General features: G+C 49.5%; 1 pseudogene; it reads left to right on the top strand.

Moving 5' to 3' along the window:
- The first annotated feature begins 16868 nt into the window (after window positions 1–16868).
- On the top strand, window positions 16869–18106 carry LOC147986332 (uncharacterized; annotated as a pseudogene).
- Window positions 18107–18575: the final 469 nt, after the last annotated feature.

Here is an 18575-nt window from a genome sequence, read left to right as displayed (position 1 = left end):
TTTTGTTAAGAATCTTGAATGCATCCCTGCCATGTATTTTGTTGCCATGTTTGGTTGCTGTAGCATGTTCATTTCATTGCATTTAGATGCCTACTTGCTGTAAATCGCAGACCGGTGTCATTTTTGAATCGCTTGCCATTTCCAAACCGTAACTCCGATTCCGGCGTTCTTTATATCGTTTTCAAGAGATTTCATCTCATCTTTCCAGTGGCACACTTGGATTTCCAAGTTGAGGCCAGGTTCATGCATTCCCTGTCATATCTTGCATTTTGCATCCCGCATCGCATTCCGCATAGCACATCATCATTGCATCATATTGCTTGGTCTTGCACGTGGTTGATTGTATCCTTGTTGCTTGTTTGTCTTGTTTGGGTAGAGCCGGGAGACGAGTTTGCTAACGAGGAGCCCATTGAGTTTGCTTTCGAGGATCCAGTCAACTATGACAATTATGCAGGCAAGATGATCATACCCTCGAAATCACTACTATCTTTGCTATGCTAGTTTGCTCGCTCTTTTGCTATGCCAATGCTATGATGCCTACCACTTGCTTTCAAGCCTCCCAAATTGCCATGTCAAACCTCTAACCCACCATTGTCCTAGCAAACCATTGATTGGCTATGTTACCGCTTTGCTCAGCCCCTCTTATAGCGTTGCTAGTTGCAGGTGAAGATTGAAGGCCGTTCCTTGTTGGAACATTTATTTACTTGTTGGGATATCATTATATTATCTTGTTATCTTAATGCACCTATATACTTGGTACAGGGTGGAAGGCTCGGCCTCTCGCCTAGTGTTTTGTTCCACTCTTGCCGCCCTAGTTTCAGTCATATCGGTGTTATGTTCCCGGATTTTGCGTTCCTTACGCGGTTGGGTTATAATGGGAACCCCTTGATAGTTCTCCTTGATTAAAGCTTTTCCAGCAATGCCCAACCTTGGTTTTACCATTCGCCACCTAGCCTCTTTTTCCCTTGGGTTACCGGAGCCCAAGGGTCATCTTATTTTCACCCCCCGGGCCAGTGCTCCCTCTGAGTGTTGGTCCGAACCGGGCAGCCTGCGGGGCCACCTCGGGGAAACTTGAGGGTTGGTTTTTACTCGTAGCTTGACCTATCTGAGTGTGCCCTAAGAACGAGATATGTGCAGCTCCTATCGGGATTTGTCGGCACATTCGGGCGGTGTTGCTGGTCTTGTTTTAACCTGTCGAAGTGTCTTGAGTTACCGAGATACCGAGTCTGATCGGAACGTCTTGGGAGGAGGTCTATTCCTTCGTTGACCGTGAGAGCTTGTCATGGGCTAAGTTGGGACTACCCTGCAAGGATTTGAACTTTCGAAAGCCGTGCCCGCGGTTATGGGAATATGGGATTTTGTTAATGTCCGGTTGTAGATAACTTGAACCTTAATTAATTAAAATGAATCAACTAAGTGTGTTACCGTGACGGCCTCTTCTCAGCGGAGTCCGGGAAGTGGACACGGTGTTGGAGTAATGTTTGCGCAGGTTGCTCTTTAGTTTCTCGCTCGCGCTTTGCCCCCTCTTCTCGCCCTCTTTTGTGAATAAGTTAGCCACCATATTCGCTAGTCGCTTGCTGCAGCTCCACCTATATTTACCTTGCCTTACCTATAAGCTTAAATAGTCTTGATCGCGAGGGTGCGAGATTGCTGAGTCCCTGTGGCTCACAGATTACTATTACACCAGATGCAGGGCCCGATGATTCCGCTCCAGGAGACGCATATGAGCTCAAGTGGGAGTTCGACGAAGAGTCTCAACGATACTATGTTTCCTTTCCCGATGATCAGTAGTGGTGCCCAGTTGGGGGTGATTGGGACCGTTGTCGCATGTTGGGTTATCTTTTATTTTGGTGCCGTAGTCGGGCCATGAGTGTTTGGATGATGTAATGTTATTTATATACTTGATTGACGTGGCGAGTGTAAGCCAACTATGTTATCTCCCCTTTATTATTTATATTACATGGGATGTAGTGAAGATTGCCTAACTTGCGACATATACCTTCAATGCGATTATGTCTCTAAGTCGTGCCTCGACACGTGGGAGCTATAGTCGCATCGAGGGTGTTACAAGTTGGTAATCAGAGCCTTCCCTGACCTTAGGAGCCCCATTGCTTGATCGTTTTTAGCGGCCGAGTTGTGTCTAGAAAAATGTTTTGAGTCTTTAGGAATTATATATCGGAGATCTTAGGAATTCTTTTTACTTCCCAGTCTCCTCATCGCTCTGGTAAGGCATCCTGACGTAGAGTTTTGACTCTTTTCTTCTCAAATTTCACTAAAAAAATTAGGATCACGCGGGTATCTTGGAATCGTTCCGATGGTTTTATGATGAGAACATTGTCTTGGTGCCTCCTGTCAGGGGTTTAGTGGAAGTGTCCCGGGGAGTTGATCTCTGAGGTGTTGTCATCACAATTTTATCGTTGCAATTCTGGAATACCTGAGTCTAGTACGCCGACATCGAAAATCTCTTTTATGCAGTTTGTTGGTGAGATAACCTCGACACCACCCAGTACTGGGGCGGGAGTTCGGGAGTATCGCCATAACTTGTATAACGGATGCTTTTCGAAGGTTGAGGTAGATGGTTTCCGAAGGTTTCTTGGTTATGTGTTGAAGGATGGATACAGCTGGATGTAGGATTTGCTAGATTCGGGTGAGATATTATGCTTCCCGTGTATCCCCAACACCTGATTGCATAACCGGAAAGGTTCGGGAGTTTCATAGGCGGGAATTCTTGTAGCTCTAGTTCTTCTTCCACGGATATTGGTTTGAGATTGGGATTTCTTACCGATTATTCGTTCTTGATCCGTACCTTGTTGATTTATTTCTCTACCTTAATTCTACGTGGCTTCTCAATTTATGGATATGTGACCATTTCAAGAGGAATGCATTCGTTCATTTTGTTCGGATGTGAAGACTATATGTTGCAATTTTCATTCCGTTGGATTCAATTTCAATAATTGTCTGTCTATGTGCTAATGGTGGTCAACCTATTCAGGATGGATCCTCCAACGCGCACGACTCCGAATCCTGATCCGCCACCACCTCCACCTCCTTCAGAGGCATGGCAAGCTGTGATGGCCGCAACCAATGCAAACACACAATTGATCATGCAAATTCTCCAAGAGCGCAATCAAGGCAACCAAGGGAGTCAAGGCAGCAATCAGAGTCACTTTGCTACACTCAACTAGTTCCTTGCTAACGGGCCAAAGACTTTCAGCAATTGTGTTGAGGCAACCGATACTGGCAATTGGCTTGTGGATCTGTGTAAGCATTTCGAGTGCAGTAACGTCAGGCCTGAGGACTTTGTTAAGTTCGCTTCCTTCCAACTCAAAGATCAAGCTGCAGAATGGTTCCAGCAGTACAAGGACTCCAGAGGTGGACGTGTTATCACTTGGGATAATTTCCGTCGAGATTTCCGAGCTCATCATATTCCTCAGAGTGTGGTTGAAAGCAAGCGTGAGGAATTCCGCAATCTGAAGCAAGGCTCTTTGTCTGTCTATGACTACAACAAGTTGTTTCAGAAGCTCGCCCGCTTTGCCAAGCAGGACGTCCCTGATGAGAAGAGCATGATATATCAGTTCAGGGGTGGTCTCAGAGAAGAAATTCAGCTAGCTCTTGTTCTCTTTGAGCCCTTGAGATACGATGAGTTCTACAACATGGCACTGAAGCAAGAGGCTGCTCAGTTGAGGTGTGATGCTTCCAAGAAGCGAGTCAGATGTTACTCCTTCTTCCTCTACTCAAGTGGCCAAGCAGCAGAAGTATTGGCTTCCTCCTCCTCCGTTCCGTCAGCCGTATCAGCAGAAGAGCAAAGGTGGCAGTGGTTCTTCCCACCCATCCAACCCTGGCTTTCAGAACAAGACTTCCTCTCAACCTCCAAGATCGAGTGCTCCGTATCACCATCCGCTTTCAGAGGTCACGTGCAACAAGTGCCAACAGAAGGGTCACTATGCCAACAAGTGTTTCAACCAGAGGCGTCTTCCTCCTCCTCATCCTGTCAGATCGGCAAGTACAGCTGTGGTAAAGCATAACCCCAAGCACGCCAAGGTCAATTTGATGAATGCAGCTCAGGCAGAGGACTCGTCAGATGTGATCATGGGTAACCTTCCTATTAATGATGTTCCTGCAATAGTTCTTTTTGACACGGGTGCATCGCATTGTTTCATGTCAAAGCCATTTTTTACCAAGCATGAGTTCGTTTCTTCTCATTTGGGTAAACAAATGGATATCATTTCTCCTGGCAAACGTTTGAGTGCTAGTCTGGAGGTGCCAGATGTTACTATCACCTTGGGCGACTACAAGTTCCTTTCTTCCCCAATGGTTCTTGGTAACTCGGATATTGATCTTATTCTCGGGATGGATTGGCTTTCTAAGCACAAGGCTCAGCTTGATTGTGCAGCCAGGCAGATTCAATTGACTCATTCGTCTGAGGATGTAATTGTCTTTGCCACTCGAGATAATACCATCCGTCTGTTTTCTCTCAATGAGAAGGGTGAATTGGATGCCATCTCTCAAATTCCAGTCGTTTGCGAATATCAAGACGTCTTTCCAGAAGAGCTTCCAGGAATGCCTCCGCACCGACCAGTTGAATTCGTTATTGATCTTGAGCCTGGCACAGAACCTGTGTGCAAATGTCCTTACAAGATCGGACCTGAAGAGTTGAAGGAGCTGAAGAAGCAACTCGATATTCAAGAGAAAATGGGTCTCATCCGGCCTAGTTCTTCTCCGTGGGGTTGTGGTGTTCTTTTTGTGAAGAAGAAGGATGGAACGGACCGACTTTGTGTTGATTACCGTCCAGTGAACAAGAAGACCATCAAGAAAAAATACCCACTTCCCAACATCAATGAGATGTTCGAACAACTAAAAGGTGCTCGAGTATTCTCCAAGCTTGATCTCCGTATGGGCTATCATCAGATTCGAATCCGTGAGCAAGATATTCCCAAGACGGCTTTCAGGACAAGCTTTGGTTCTTACGAATACAGTGTCATGTCTTTTGGCCTCGTCAACGCTCCTCCGATGTTCTCTCGCATGATGAACTTCATCTTCAACGCCTACACCAATGACTTCGTTTTGGTCTATCTCAACGACATTCTGGTTTTCTCCAAGAACAAGGAAGATCATGCCAAGCACTTGCGTTTGGTTCTTGATAAGCTCAGGGAACATCAGTTCTACGCCAAGTTCTCCAAGTGTGAATTTTGGCTTGATGAGGTTCTTTATCTTGGTCATATCATCTCTGCCAAGGGCATTGCCGTGAATCCTGAGATGGTGTCTGCAATTGTGAATTGGGAACCTCCTCAGAACGTGAAGCAACTCCGTAGTTTTCTCGGTCTCGCAAGCTATTGCCGAAGATTCGTTGAAAACTTTTCTAAGATCGCGAAGCCTCTCTCTAATCTTCTCCAGAAGCATGTCAAGTACGTTTGGTCTCCGGAGTGTGATATTGCTTTCAACACTTTGAAAGAGAAATTGATCACTGCTCCAGTTCTGACTCCGCCTGATGAATGCAAGCCGTACGAGGTCTTTTGTGATGCCTCTCTCCAAGGTCTTGGCGCAGTATTGATGCAAGAGAAGAAAGTTGTTGCTTATACATCTCGCCAGTTGAAGCCTAATGAGAAGAACTACCCCACTCATGATCTCGAGTTGGCGGCAGTTGTGCATGCTCTTTTGACTTGGAGACATCTTCTATTGGGAAGAAAAGTGGACATTTTCACTGATCACAAGAGTCTCAAGTACATCTTCACTCAGCCTAATCTCAACCTCAGACAAACTCGATGGGTCGAAATGATTCAAGAGTATAATCCGAGTATTGAGTATACTCCAGGCAAGGCTAATGTGATTGCTGACGCTCTGAGCAGGAAAGCTTACTGCAACAGTCTGATTCTCAAGCCTTATCAACCCGAGCTTTGTGAAGCTTTTCGCAAACTTAACCTGCAAGTTGTTCCTCAAGGTTTCCTCGCCAACCTTTTAGTCTCTCCTACCTTGGAAGACCAGATTCGCCAAGCTCAATTTCTTGATGCTATGGTGAAAAAGGTGAAGATTGGGATTGCCAAGAGTCAGTCCAAGTACAAGTGCTATCGCCTTGATGACAAGGACACTCTCTTCTTCGAGGATCGTATTGTTGTACCCAAAGGTGACCTTCATAAAGTGATCATGAACGAGGCTCACAATTCTCTCCTCTCCATCCACCCTGGGAGCACGAAGATGTATCAGGACCTTAAGCAGGCTTATTGGTGGACTCGAATGAAGTGAGAAATTGCTCAATTCGTGAATGAGTGTGATGTCTGCAGAAGAGTGAAGGCAGAACACCAAAGGCCAGCTGGTCTCCTCCAACCTCTTGCCATTCCAGAATGGAAGTTTGACCACATTGAAATGGACTTCGTGACTGGGTTTCCAAAGTCCAAGCGTGGCAATGATGCGATATTCGTTGTCATCGACAAACTCACCAAAGTGGCTCATTTTCTGCCTATCAAAGAGTCGATCACTGCAGCTCAATTGGCGGAACTCTATACCTCTTGTATTGTCTCTCTTCACGGTATTCCTCAAGTGATCTCTTCAGACCATGGCAACATCTTTACCTCGAAGTTTTGGGATTCTTTTCAGAAGGCCATGGGCACCAACAACCGCTTCAGCACAGCATTCCATCCGCAAACTAGCGGTCAAGTCAAGCGTGTCAACCAGATTCTTGAAGATATGCTCAGGGCTTGTGTGATCTCCTTCGGCATGAAATGGGAGGATTGTCTTCCATATGCTGAATTCTCCTACAACAACAGTTTTCAAGCAAGTTCGGGCAAGGCCCCTTTTGAAATTCTGTATGGCAGGAAGTGCCGTACCCATCTCAACTGGGCCGAAACCGGTGAACGTCAGCTTTTGGGTAATGACTTAATCACAGAAGCAGAAGAAATGTGCAAAGTCATTCGTGATAACCTCAAAGCAGCCCAATCCCGTTAGAAGAGCTACTATGATAGTAAGCACCGTGATTTGACTTTCGAGATCGGAGATCATGTTTACCTCCGCGTCTCTCCTATGAACGGTACTCGTCGCTTCGGTATCAAAGTGAAGCTTGCCCCTAGATACGTGGGACCTTTCAAGATTGTCAGCAAGAGAGGCGACCTCGCCTATCAACTCGAGCTTTCGTCAAACTTTGCAAATGTTGATGACGTGTTCCATGTCTCTCAGCTTCGAAAGTGCTTCAAGACTCCTGACCGCACCGTCAACTTCGAGGACATTGAGCTCCAAGAAGATCTCTCTTATCGTGAGCACCCAGTTGCTATTCTTGAAGAGACTGTACGCAAGACTCGCAACAAGTCAATCAAATTTCTCAAAGTCAAGTGGTCACACCATTCCGACCGTGAAGCTACCTGGGAACGCGAGGATCACCTCCGTTCTGAGTACCCGGCGTTCTTTCAGTCCTAGATCTCGGGACGAAATCCTTTCGTAGTGGTGGAGTGTTGTAACACCCCGGATGTAACTTTCCCAATTTGTACTCCAACTCTTGCCATTTTCGGTGTTAAGTTATTTTATTTTCTCGGGTTCGGGTCTTTGTCTCCATGTGTTGTTATCGTTGTCATGCATCTCATATCATGTCATCATGTGCATTGCATTTGCATACATGTTCATCTTATGCATTTGAGCATTTTCCCCGTTGTCCGTTTTGCATTCCGGCGCTTCGTTCTCCTCCGGTGGTCACTTCTAGCTTTCTTTCGTGTGTGGGGATTAAACATTTCTGGATTGGACCAAGACTTGTCAAGCGGCCTTGATTTACTACCGGTAGACCGCCTATCAAGTTTCGTACCATTTGGACTTCGTTTGATACTCCAACGATTAACCGAGGGACCGAAAAGGCCTCGTGTGTGTTGCAGCCCAACACCCCTCCAATTTGGCCCAAAACCCACCTAGCTCTGCTCCATCATCTAGAGCGTTTGATCACGATCGCGTGGCCGAAAACCGCACCTCATTTGGACTCTCCTAGCTCCCTCTATGCCTATATATAGACCCCCCGAAATCCGGATCTTTCTTCCCCCCGAAACCCTAAAAAAACCTCGCGCACCGCCGGACATTGTCCGCCCGGGGGGACACACCGCGCCGCTGCCCCCGCACCAGTGGCGTTCCGCCACGTGGCGTCGCGCCGCCGCCGCCGCCGAAGCCCGCCGCGGCCCGGGCCAGGCCCCCGCGGCCCACTCCCTCCGCCGCCGCGCGCCCGCGCCTTCTCCTCGCTCCGCCGCCGCCGGCCGCCTTTGCCTCGCCGCGCCGCCGTGGGCGCCATTGCCGGCCCGCCGGAGCAAGCCGCCGGCCGCCCCGCGCCGCCACCACGCCGCTCCGCCGCCCCGCGCCGCCTCGCTGCCCTGCCGCGCCGCCCAGCCGCCGCCGTCGCCGGACCGCGCTGCCTCGCCGGATGGTCGCCGCCCCACTCCCCGGCCTCCTCCTCGCCGGCCTCGGCCGTTTCCTCGCCGGCGAACAGGGCCCGACCCTGCCTCAATTTCCGTGCGCAAGATCTAGATCCAAAAAACCCTAGGTCATTTTCGTCTAAGTCCCAGATATTTTTAGTCCATATGCACATGTTCGTAGCTCCGTAACTTTGCATCCGTAGCTCCGATTCATGCATATAGCATATCAAAATGTTCATCTCAGAGACTACATCATTCCATTGCATTGCATCATTTTCATTTGAGTTCATCTAGATGCCCGAAATGCTGTTAGAAGAGGGCTAGTTGAGTTAATTGTCAGATCTGCTACTCCATTTAGGTTTTGTCATTTTTGCCATGTTTAATGTGTGCATGATATGCCCTGATGTTCTACATACAGTTTGTTAAGGGTTTTGTCATCTTTCCAGAGGTGCAACCCATGTATTTTTAGGATGTGTGTGGTGTCTTGTGCAAGCTTGCAAAGTGGTGCACTTGTTAATTCTGTTTTCAGGGACTTAGCAATTTCACTAAGTCCTGGAGCTGTTTATCTCATGTTGCCATATTTTCATGTTGTTTACTAGTGATCCGTGACTCTTTTGAGGATGATCAGTAAGGTTGTTTTGTTAATATTGTAGTGCTCTATCCATCAATGTTTTTGTTTGCAATTATGGAGGACTCTAGCTTGAGTCAATCGATCTCTACTTTTGCTACTTTTTGAATCTGGGCAGATTGTCAACTTGTTTGCAATTTTGCCGGTGATGTTGTAGTTGATCCATGCATGCTATGCTATTGTTCTTGCCGTGTCTAGCTTGCATTTTGTGCCTTGTTGATGGATGTATGCTTGTCTTGACATGACTTGCACCGTAGTGAGTGCATCGAGCTCGTAAACATGCCTACTTGAGTTATATTTCAGCATGTGTCAGTTTTTCACTAAGTCTGAAAACTGATTATGTTTTTGCTATGTTCACATGCTTGCAATTGTATTTTCTGATCCCTTTTGGCTCAAGGTCACTAAGAGACTTTTGTGAAGCTCTTTGAGTAGCTCCATTCCATGCTTTACTTTGCCTTGTTCGGGTGCTGTAGCATGTAGTTTTGTTGCTCCGAAGAGGGCTACCTGATCTGAAATTCCAGACAAGTGTTAATTTCACTAAGTCTGAGATCTGTTTGTCATATGCATTTTTGCAATGCTTGTTTGAACCTGTAATGGATGAATTGGCCGTAGCTCAGTGCTAGACTTTTGTTAAGCATCTTGAATGCATCCCTTCCATGTATTTTTTGCCATGTTTGGTTGCTGTAGCATGTTCATTTCATTGCATTTAGATGCCTACTTGCTGTAAATCGCAGACCGGTGTCATTTTTGAATCGCTTGCCATTTCCAAACCGTAACTCTGATTCCGGCGTTCTTTATATCGTTTTCAAGCGATTTCATCTCATCTTTCCAGTGGCACACTTGGATTTCTAAGTTGAGGCCAGGTTCATGCATTCCATGTCATATCTTGCATTTTGCATCCCGCATCGCATTCCGCATAGCATATCATCATTGCATCATATTGCTTGGTCTTGCACGTGGTTGATTGTATCCTTGTTGCTTGTTTGTCTTGTTTGGGTAGAGCTGGGAGACGAATTCTCTAATGAGGAGCCCGTTGAGTTTGCTTTCGAGGATCCAGTCAACTATGACAATTATGCAGGCAAGATGATCATACCCTCGAAATCACTACTATCTTTGCTATGCTAGTTTGCTCGCTCTTTTGCTATGCCAATGCTACGATGTCTACCACTTGCTTTAAAGCCTCCCAAATTGCCATGTCAAACCTCTAACCCACCATTGTCCTAGCAAACCGTTGATTGGCTATATTATCGCTTTGCTCAGCCCCTCTTATAGCGTTGCTAGTTGCAGGTGAAGATTGAAGGCCGTTCCTTGTTGGAACATTTATTTACTTGTTGGGATATCATTATATTATCTTGTTATCTTAATGCATCTATATACTTGGTACAGGGTGGAAGGCTCGGCCTCTCGCCTAGTGTTTTGTTCCACTCTTGCCGCCCTAGTTTCCGTCATATCGGTGTTATGTTCCCGGATTTTGCGTTCCTTACGCGGTTGGGTTATAATGGGAACCCCTTGATAGTTCACCTTGATTAAAGCTTTTCCAGCAATGCCCAACCTTGGTTTTACCATTCGCCACCTAGCCTCTTTTTCCCTTGGGTTACCGGAGCCCAAGGGTCATCTTATTTTCACCCCCCCCCCCCGGGCCAGTGCTCCCTCTGAGTGTTGGTCCGAACCGGGCAGCCTGCGGGGCCACCTCGGGGAAACTTGAGGGTTGGTTTTTACTCGTAGCTTGACCTATCTGAGTGTGCCCTAAGAACGAGATATGTGCAGCTCCTATCGGGATTTGTCGGCACATTCGGGCGGTGTTGCTGGTCTTGTTTTAACCTGTCGAAGTGTCTTGAGTTACCGAGATACCGAGTCTGATCGGAACGTCTTGGGAGGAGGTCTATTCCTTCGTTGACCGTGAGAGCTTGTCATGGGCTAAGTTGGGACTCCCCTGCAGGGATTTTAACTTTCGAAAGCCGTGCTCGCGGTTATGGGCAGATGGAAATTTGTTAATGTCCGGTTGTAGATAACTTGAACCTTAATTAATTAAAATGAATCAACTGAGTGTGTTACCGTGACGGCCTCTTCTCGGCAAAGTCCGGGAAGTGGACACGGTGTTGGAGTAATGTTTGCGCAGGTTGCTCTTTAGTTTCTCGCTCGCGCTTTGCCTCCTCTTCTCTCCCTCTTTTGCGAATAAGTTAGCCCCCATATTCGCTAGTCGCTTGTTGCAGCTCCACCTATATTTACCTTGCCTTACCTATAAGCTTAAATAGTCTTGATCGCGAGGGTGCGAGATTGCTGAGTCCCTGTGGCTCACAGATTACTATTACACCAGATGCAGGGCCCGATGATTCCGTTCCAGGAGACGCATATGAGCTCAAGTGGGAGTTCGACGAAGAGTCTCAACGATACTATGTTTCCTTTCCCGATGATCAGTAGTGGTGCCCAGTTGGGGGTGATTGGGACCGTTGTCGCATGTTGGGTTATCTTTTATTTTGGCGCCGTAGTCGGGCCATGAGTGTTTGGATGATGTAATGTTATTTATGTACTTGATTGATGTGGCGAGTGTAAGCCAACTATGTTATCTCCCCTTTATTATTTATATTACATGGGATGTAGTGAAGATTGCCTAACTTGCGACATATACCTTCAATGCGATTATGTCTCTAAGTCGTGCCTGACACGTGGGAGATATAGTCGCATCGAGGGTGTTACACCCCCAGAGCTCGATGCTGGGGAGGACTCCGAGGAAACCTTCGCACAGGGCAACGAAGGTGGAATGCAGCACCACTGTGTTGGGCGTGAGGTGGTGCGGCTGGAGGCCGTAGAACTCCAGAAAGGAGCGGAAGAAGCTGCTCGCCGGCAGCCCCAAGCCGCACATGCAGTGCGAGCGGAAGATAACCCGCTCGCCCTCCTCCGGCGCTGGAGAGATATCCCCCCTCGGCGCAAGGCGTACCCGCACGTAATCCTCGCCGGGGAGCCGACGAGTCTTGCGGAGGAACTCGATATGGTCGTCGTGGACCTCTGAGCCATCCCAGGTGCCGGAATGCATTGAGGGAGGCGCGGCGGTGGAGGAAGAGCTCATCGTGAGCGGATCGCCGCAGCGTTCGATAAAGCTTGGGCGCGCGGCGGTGCGACGAAGAAGAAGAAGAAGAAGAGCAAGGAGTAGCGTGGAGGAGGGTCGCGGGTGCTCTGCCGCGCCCCCCTCCTCCCCCTACTTATAGCCTCATGGGCTGCGAAGCCGAGGGGGCGGTCGTGGGATTTACTGCGCCCACGACCCCACGACCCCCACATTTCCACGGCAAAGTTACTGCGCGAAGTAACTTCACGGGAATCCCAACCGTCCGCTCGGGCCACAGCGGATCCGCTCGTGCGCCGAGGCGCGGTAATGGCGGGCCCCGCCTGTGGGCCTTTCCCATCACGCGCGTGGGCAGGCAGACTGGCCCGGCCGCGTGTTGCCACGTGACGGGCCCGGAACGGGCGGTGGCCTGTAAGCTTAGCTAGCACGCCACTTGGATCCCGCCGCGGCGTCCGAAATATTGTACAAGTCAAAGTTGAGCGAGTCCGACTCCTTCTAGTCGGCCCGACAAAAGTCAAGCAAGACCCATGTCTCGGGCACCCGAAAAGAGAAACTGCTGAGGCTCCTCGGTCGATCGTCCACGGCGCCTCATCAGCTTCGGGGACTACTGTCGGAGTAATGGGCCACGGGTAGGCTAACCCGAGTCCCTGAACCTTTCAAGACATCGGGGCAGGCTGCGCCCCTCAAAGACCCCAGGACGATGAACCGCCTTCTGAGAAGTCGGCGGCAAGGCAACCGACTGCCCACTCACGGCCGAGTCCCGTGGACGACTTCGGGATGAGCCGACTCCTGACTGACGACTTCCAGAGAAGCCGGCCTTGGGGAGTCGGCCCGTGACTCCAACAAACCCCATGCCCTCATCAAGAGGGACGGGACGGGGAGTGGCTACAGTAAAGCCCACTCCCCCCTTTTCCAGAGGCAGGCATGGCCACAGTACGCCGTACCCGCGGAGATCTCCGTCCGGCGCGGCACTGTTGCCATGCCGGCCTTGACATCAGCACCAGTGGGCAGAATCCTGCACCCACGACGGCTTGTCTGTACGACCCTGCGGCGGCGGGTCCCACCAGTCAGCGGGAGCCCAGAAGACGGCGAGAGCGTCACCAGTTGGGCCCGTTGGGAGTCGGCCCCCGAGAGTCGGCCAGCCCCTCCCCCGGGGCCCGCGCGTCATTAACCAGATGTGACGAGGAGTGGCAATAGTGATCGCCCGCCAGGCGGCGGGGCTGTTGCCACGACCCCATGACCAAGACCGCGTCATTAGAAGCACGGCTACAGTAATCAGCAGCTGGCAAGACCCGCCAGCGGCGTGCACGACATGTCAGCACCGTACCGGACCAGTCGGCGGGGCCCGCAGGTTGGCGGGCCCTAGCAGTCGGCGGAGAGGACGGGGGCCGGAGAAACTGACGGCTGGGCCCGCGCCCAGCCGGATTACCATTGTACCCCTGGGGGGTAGGCCTATATAAACCCCCAGGGCACCCATGCAAATGGTTCGAACCCATTAGCACTAGACCAGATCATATAGAAAGGAGAGAGCTAGCCTAACCTTCTCCTCCCTCTAGGAAACAGCTCAAGGAGCAACCGTGTACACACTTTGTCATAGTGATCATGCTGAGACCCCGCAGAGCAGTAGTAGGGGTATTATCTCCCCGGAGAGCCCCGAAGCTGGGTAAGATTCGCCGGCGTGCATGCCTTCGCCTTATCCCGTTTCTAGGCACCGGCGACGTTCTACTCGCCCACACCATGATAAGCCATCCCTTGGCATATGTCACACCCAACCCCCGATGGGAGGGGACAAGAAGGAGACGTGTACGTGATGATTCCACCCAAACATTTCCAACGCGGACCCCCTATTAATAGTACTACTTTCCTACGACTCAAGTCCACCAAAAAGAAACGTAGAAAAGACGCCTTCTTCAACAGTCTTCGAGGGGCACCCAACCGTCTTGTGCCTAGCGATGAAATGTCTGGGATACTCAAGACACACGATTAGTCCGCAAACGCGTTGTGATCAATCACCAAAACACCTTAGGGATAAATATGCCCTTACACATGAAGTCTTTGGAGTAGCAGCGGTACTCATGGGATAAGCTCAAGTCAAATGTACATGGAAGTTTGATGCATTGACGAACTCAAGGTGGTGGAGAATATTCGTGAAGATGGAGTTTGTTGGAGTTGTGTCGAATATAGTGTACAAGGTAGGATATGGAGTCGTGTCCAAATAGGACACTTTTATTCTAGGCCTCTCATACATAGCGAGCATAGACACACGATGTAACCTATGCCAACATAATAGCACCGGAACGCAGGGGAAGCCGGCGGCGTGTGCCGACGTTCAGGGCGACCGAGTGTGGTATTGTGACGGTGTCACGGGGAGGAGCGTCCGTAGTCAAGCCCCGGACATGTAGCCATATCGGTGAACATCATTAACAAATTTTGGTGTCGTGCTCGTGTGATTGTTTGGTCTTCGGATGATCGACGGAGTGTCTCGGATTTATTCTAACAACATACATATTTGATATTATAGTGTTGATATTGTTTAATATAAATTGGGTCAAACTTTGTAGAGTTTGACTTGATACAAATCTAATACGTGTGCCGACGGACCGACGAGCCCTCTCTCTCTATCTTTAGAGCGGCGAGCATCCTATGATACACTGTATATAAGAGTAAATCCTCTCTGCCCTTTCGCGGGACAATTGGTACGTACTACAATTCCGCCTCCAAAGTCCCAACACCCGTCTGTCAGATCTCGCAGCAACCAGTTTTAATTTGCGTCTGGTACCAAAAAGAAGAAGAAAGCAACGCAACGCAACGCACCAAGAATTTTCCCTTCTCGCTTTGCACAAAATGCTGTGGTCCATTGCTACGTTTTCATGTGCCGTGCAAGTTGGCGCATGTGAGCACAATGATTGTGTACGTACCATCAGGGAAAAAAAGTCCCAGCCCAATCTTGCAAGTCCTATGAACAGTGGTAGATCCATCCATCTCATCTCATCTATGGAACTATTCCTCTTACTTCCTCTTTACTTGCCCTCCTCAAATGCAAAGAGGAAAAGGCTGATTTATCCATTCCATCCATTAGCCGCATTGGCCGTATGCATCGTTCTGAAACAGAAACCGGGGAACTTCCTTTTTCAAAAAAAAAAGAAAAAAGAAAATCCATGAGCCGCATTGGAGTGGTAAGAATATCTTTGTGGCACTTTTTTTGGCCGCTTTCCTGTGATGGGCGACGATCCCATTCTGGCCAAGTTTAGCCAACAGCCAAACAGTCCCCAGAACAGTAACTTATAGCAGTCACATGGCTCCTATGGTGGTATGGCCTATGGAATCGAAGGATCCTTCCATGAACGTGACCCTTTCTACCTTATCCTATGCTTTTTATGTTATATATATTGATGTAACAGCAACAGCTAAGCCTAATCTTAGCGGCTGTCAGTCCGGTACTGCTATAAGTTTATTGTGCTTCTAGTGCTCGCTAGTATGTATGTATAGATTACGTACAAAATTCTCCTTCTCTCACGAAAGAATTAATGAAGAGATACGTATGTATACGTAGAGCATGGGCAATGTAGTTGGCGAGCCTTGGCGGCAGTTTGTTCCTTTTTTTTTTGAGAACCACGGTTAATACTTACACCATGGTGGTTACAATCTCATTCTACATTACCAGCCTCGCGCCCTCAGGCACATCAGCTATAATTTTGAAGTCTCCCACCTTCCTTGCAATGGCCGCTAACTTATGGACCAGCTTGTTTTACTTACGGCTGACGATGCTGATTTCCACGCTGGTAAACAAGGAGAGCTGCCTCCCACATCCGACAGAACCGCTCGGCAAGCATTCCTGCACTCGTACCCCAAATCATGCAGATTACAGTCAGCTAAAATTCTTCGAAAATCAGCCATGTGACTTTCAGATCTCTTTGCTTGCGAAAAGTGTTCGTTTTGCCACATGGTCTAGTTGAAATTGTTAGAGTTATATTAAGTGATGTCTTTTGGCCTTTTACATTCTAGTCTCTTGGCATTCTCTTGTAGCCTTTTGGCATCCTTATGTATGTGTATATATGTTGGCTTTGGCCTCCTAATAACATAAGTTGCTATTCCAACATGGTATTAGAGCCTAGATTTTCTCCAGCGCTGCAACTCGCCTGATGATCGTATTTTTTTTCCAGTCTTCTTCTCTCGATCTCTTCTGAATCGATCTCTCTGCAGCTATCGATGTCAGATCGATCGATGCCAAGCAAATACACTGCCATTGCTCCCTCTCGTCCGGTGCTTTTCTGATCCAAGTTGATCGGGACGCCCGCCCAGGACGTCGGCCCCGCCTCCTCCCGGCCAGGCCGCCGGCCCCGCCTCCTCCCGACCAGGCCGCCGCGGCCCTGCCTCCTCCCGGCCAAGCTGCTGCCGCCCTGCCTCAGGCCGTGTGCGTCTGCGTCCGCCTTGCTCCGTCTCCTCAGGCCGCTCCGCTGCCGTACGCACCCGCGTCCGCCGGTTCCTGTTCCCGCTGTCGTCCGCGTCCGCCGGCCGCCGGATTCCATCCAAGATCTGCTGCCGGCCATTGCCCGTCGGTTCCCGTGCTAGATCGGCTGTCAGGCATTGGATCCATCTCACGGTAGACGTGTGTTTGACTGGGTGGACTGCATCGATCCATCTGCTTCGTGTGTGGGTGCGCGTACTCCCTGTGCCGCGCATCGCTTTGCTTTGGGCTGCTTGCGGGCAGCCGGGCTTCAGTTGGCCTGCTTCTGCTTCCGGCTGCCGGGCTTGAGCTCTGTGTTTTCTCAAAAAAAAAGAAAGAAAGAAAGAGAAGAGCACCATGTCTTTGGCGTCATCTGGCTATGTTGCCATCCTACGCTGCCCGGTGATATTTGATGGGGCTAACTATGCTGAGTTTGTTGCCTTTATGCACATTCACATGCGTGGCATTCGTCTCTGGGGTGTTCTTTTCGGTGAGGTCCCCTGTCCTCCGCGCCCAGTGCCTCCTGTGGCTCCTACCCCACCGCCAACGCCACCGGCTCTTGACACAAATGCTTCTGATGCTGATAGGGCTGCAGCCAGGGTTGCTGCTGATGATGCAGATGCCGCTTATGACCAGGAGGTCTTGGATTATTCGAATGCTCCTTCTGTTTAGCAGATGCCGCTTATGACCAGGAGGTCTTGGATTATTCAAATGCTCTTTCTGTTTACCGTGACGATCTGGCTGCTTACACCCAGTGGTGTGATGATGATGCTCGTGCTGCGACTGTTCTCACTTCCAGTGTTTTGCCTCAGTTTGCTTTTGAGTTTATAGGCCTCGGTACTGTCTTTGAGATGTGGACTCATCTTCGTCAGCGCTATCAGCCCTCTGGTGATGCTCTCTACTTGTCTGTGGTCCGTCAGGAGCATGGTCTTCAGCAGGGAGACTCCACTATTGATGAGTTCTACACTCAGAGTTCTGCTACCTGGCGCCAGCTTGACTCCCTTCGCACTACTGTTTGTGGCACTTGCCCGTGTTGCCAGACTGTGGGGTCAGACTTGTAGTTTCAGCGCGTCTATGAGTTCTTGTCACGACTCCGTGGGGAGTTTGAGCCTCGACGTTCTCAGTTGGTTGCTCGTGGCCGTGTTCCTATTTCTAAGGTGCTTTCTGAGCTTCGTGCTGAGGAGACTCGCCTCCGTGGTGCTGGTTTGCTTCAGGTTCCCTCTGTGCTCGCTGCTCGAGGTGCTACTCCACCCGTGTCTTCTCGCTCCAGTGCTCCGCCGCTTCTGCCCACTCCTCCGGGTAGTGAGGTCCGCTCTCGTCCTCGTACTCATTGTGACTACTGCAACAGGGATGGTCACCCCGAGTCTGACTGCTTCAAGAAGAAGCGTGATATGTGTAATAGGGAGCGCAATTCTTCTTCTGGGACTCGTGCTTCTTCCTCGACGCCGTCTACTGTCTCCTTGACTGAGCAAGATATTGTGAAGCTCAAGCGACTACTTGCTGCTTCAGGTTCTTCGACAGGTACTGCAGGCTCTGTGACTGGTGCTTCTAGTGTTGAGCGACCACTGTCTACACAGTCAGGTACATCCCAATGAGTTCTGGATTCTGGAGCTTCATTTCATATGTCCTCCGATTCTTCTATCTTGTCCTCTCGTAGATCTCTCGATTTTCCAATTAATGTTCTTACTGCTGATGGTACTCCTCTTCTTGTTGCGAGTCGAGGCACTCTTGTCACTTCTTCCTTTTATGTTCCAGATGTTTCTCATGTGCCTCGCCTTACCATGAACCTATTTTCTGCGCGTCAGCTTACTAATTTTGGTTGTCGTGTCATTCTTGACGTTGATTCTTGCACTATCCAGGATCGTCACACGAAGGCTCTGGTTGGGGATGGCCCGCGCCGCCGTGATTCTCAGGGGCTTTGGGAGTTGGACTGGCTTAATGTTCCTTCCGCTACCACCACACTCGCCAGTCCATCTGCCTTCGCCGCTTCAGCTACCAGCTCCTTCCAGCAATGGCATCATCGACTTGGTCACCTTTGTGGTTCTCGACTATCGTCTTTAGTTC

This window comes from Triticum urartu, chromosome 2A (assembly GCF_056163025.1).
Source record: "Triticum urartu cultivar PI428250 chromosome 2A, HENAU_Tu73, whole genome shotgun sequence".
Taxonomy (NCBI): Eukaryota; Viridiplantae; Streptophyta; class Magnoliopsida; order Poales; family Poaceae; genus Triticum; species Triticum urartu.
This window is presented reverse-complemented; position numbering and strand designations above follow the sequence as displayed.